This window comes from Anneissia japonica, unplaced genomic scaffold (assembly GCF_011630105.1).
Source record: "Anneissia japonica isolate Jap-2015-1 unplaced genomic scaffold, ASM1163010v1 scaffold673_len1821605_cov196, whole genome shotgun sequence".
NCBI classification, from domain to species: domain Eukaryota; kingdom Metazoa; phylum Echinodermata; class Crinoidea; order Comatulida; family Comatulidae; genus Anneissia; species Anneissia japonica.
Window position 1 is genome coordinate 882,111 of NW_022717449.1, and position 2,760 is coordinate 884,870.

Consider the following 2,760-nt stretch of genomic DNA (forward strand, 5'->3'; position numbering starts at 1 on the left):
TATGTATATAGTACATTTGTATTTGTGTTTGTATATTTAGTAATTTTATATGCATATTCAAACAGTTTTAAGGTGCTTTTTAATGTATTTTTCTAGTTAAGTTGTTTTCTTTAAGTTATTTGTTATGATCGACGCACTTCCCGAGTGCCACTGATGTAAATTGTGTCTGTATAGAGTAAATAAATGATTTGATTTGATGTTCTAGAAGCCTAAACATGAAAACAGGATAAACTAGGCCTAAGCCAATTTTGCCTTTTGTTTAAACATTATCATTATTAACCTGATTTCAGAAAAAAGTAAAAATAGTTTGTAACCATCATCTGGCCTATTTTTTAAGGTTACAATATGGAGAATATGAATAAAATGTCAATTTTTTTGTTTTGGGCACTGATGGTGGTTTTGGCATGGTAAGCCTCATATGCGTGCAGCCAGCCAACCACCTTTGCCTTCAAAACACCTTGTTTTGACTGTCCGACACCGATCATTATGCACACTTCTTAAGTTCATAAAAAATATTTTTCCATAACTATGTCTTCAGATTTCCATAGAAATAAAACATTTCTGTAGCATCGCCTAATAAAATGGGCACAATGTCCTGGGCCCCAACTGTAATTTGATGTGGAATTTCAAGCAAACAGGACAGGTTGAAGATTTTCGGGTCACTTTTGTTTTCCCAAAAATTTATCCGCAATCCAACAAGTATGAGTTGTCTAGGGACAATGTAACCAAAGATCCTGATGGAAAAATCATTTGTTCTGGACTATGGAAGTTCCGTAGTACTTGAGAAGTCTGTATATGTAAAAAATAATAATAAAACTGAATATAAAGCAGTAAAAAACAGTGCATGATGGATTTTTGGAAGCACACAGGAAACATCAAAGTTTGGGTGTTTGCCCTTGTGCTAACTAAATCAAAAATTTCCCTGGCCCCTTCGATTTTTTATGCTTTATTATTATGCCCACCTCATTCATCGTATTACTCATAAATAAATTTCTTTAAAAATGCAGCATTTTTATTCCGATATTCTACATAGTTTTGTTTTTTTTCCCCAGATACAGTGTAGCCTTCTAAATAACAAAATGACCGATATTGTGGATCGCAGGCCGGCTTTTCAGCCGACCGCAAGAAGCAAGGAGGAATCAGATTTATAATGGGAGGCTTGGCTAGCTTTCTTTCTCACACTGACAGGATTTCACTAGGCCTAGGTCTAGCCTAGGCCAACCTATCAGCAGGGGCCCCGAACAGGGGAAAACATCACAAGTTAATAGAGCATTATTCTTTAATACGTGCATGGCAGTACTTGATGCAACTAGGCCTACTCACATTTTACGCCCACTTCGCACTTATCCTTAATTCAAAATTCCTGATTTCAAGGTTACATATTCAATCTTGCTAGCTTGCACCATTGGCACGAACCTGAATCATTGATGACGCAATGCCAATTGTGACGTCATCACATAAATGGGACAAAGGTTGGTGTATACGTACGTCACAGCAGAGCAGCCATTCACCTACACTACAGAAGATTATAGTAATTTCTAGTAAAGTACCAAAACAAATAATTATTCTTATCATATAACTAGGGATTTATTATAATTTTAATTTTGATTTCACTGGCTGAATAACCAGAACCTCAATGCTGTGTACTAACTAGTTTTTAAGTACAGTATTAAAGCCATGTTACTACTAGAAGAACTTCATGTCATTATTCTATGTATTATAATTTCATCATAATATTGTTTGAAGTTTTGCATGGCGAAGTAATAATATTAATGCTTGAAGTACACCATATAGATAGTTCTGAATGAACTGTTGTTAGTTGCGAATAATTATTTAACTCAATAATTAAATCTAAAAAGAATATTATAAGCTTGCAGGTAGCAATAATTTTAAGACTAACAATTACAAGTACAACAAGCTTTCACTCAACCAGAGCTTTTTCAGGTGACTGTACAAATGTCAGTACAAATGAAAAAAAAAATCAATCTTTCTTACTACAGCATATGAGAGACAATGGAGGGTGGGTACACATTCTTGCTCCAAACAAGCTAGTGTGACAATATAAAACAATAAGCTGGAATACAAGCATGAAAGCTAGTGTATTGTCAATAAAACTAGTCTTTAAACTAATGTACTTCATGTCCAGTGTTATATTTACTGGGAATACATAGATAGTGGCATGTACCGATAAACATATAACCAAAATAAAAATATGGGGTGTTCAAGTGTAGAGTATGAACAAATAATGGTTTTACTATTGATAGTACAGTACTAAGTTAAAACTGTATTGGATTTTTTTTTGGTTTAATTACAAAAACTTGATTGGTTGTGTAATTACCGTAATGTTTGTGTACAGTTCTTTTATTATTTACAGTTAAACTTGCCTAAGTCAACCTTGTGCCTAAGTTGAATAATTTCTAAGTCGATCTTATTTTACATGCCAAATTGTTGTGTTTTTCATGAATTAGCAATCGTCAAATTTTATCTAAGTTGAACAATATTTCAATGGCATTTTGGATTTGACTTAGGTAAGTTCAACTGTATATGGAGTGCAGTACTGTATCTGTTTGGGCTTGTGCCTATTCTCACTTGAGGCTAAAATAATCGTTCTTGACGATTGCCGCATACTGTACTGTACATAAGGCCCAATAAAAAAAATTATTAGTTTATCACCCTCGCGCACATGTCTTTCATGGTACTGGGAAAAAAAATAAATTTTGTTGAAAAAAAAACTTTAAAATTTTTTAAATTTATTTTTTT

At 33.4% G+C, this 2,760-nt stretch overlaps 1 long non-coding RNA gene across 4 annotated transcripts in view; it reads right to left on the reverse strand.

The window, feature by feature from the left end:
• The window catches only part of LOC117110243, a 55,700-nt gene extending 53,002 nt beyond the window's left edge, over positions 1-2,698 (reverse strand). Inside the window, exon 1 of one of the 4 annotated variants that reach the window (XR_004445653.1) lies at positions 1,324-2,698. This is a non-coding gene — a long non-coding RNA (uncharacterized LOC117110243). The remainder of the gene's footprint in view (positions 1-1,323) is intronic. The other 3 variants (XR_004445654.1, XR_004445652.1, XR_004445651.1) reach the window with 3 other exon arrangements.
• Between the last annotated feature and the right edge of the window lie 62 nt (positions 2,699-2,760).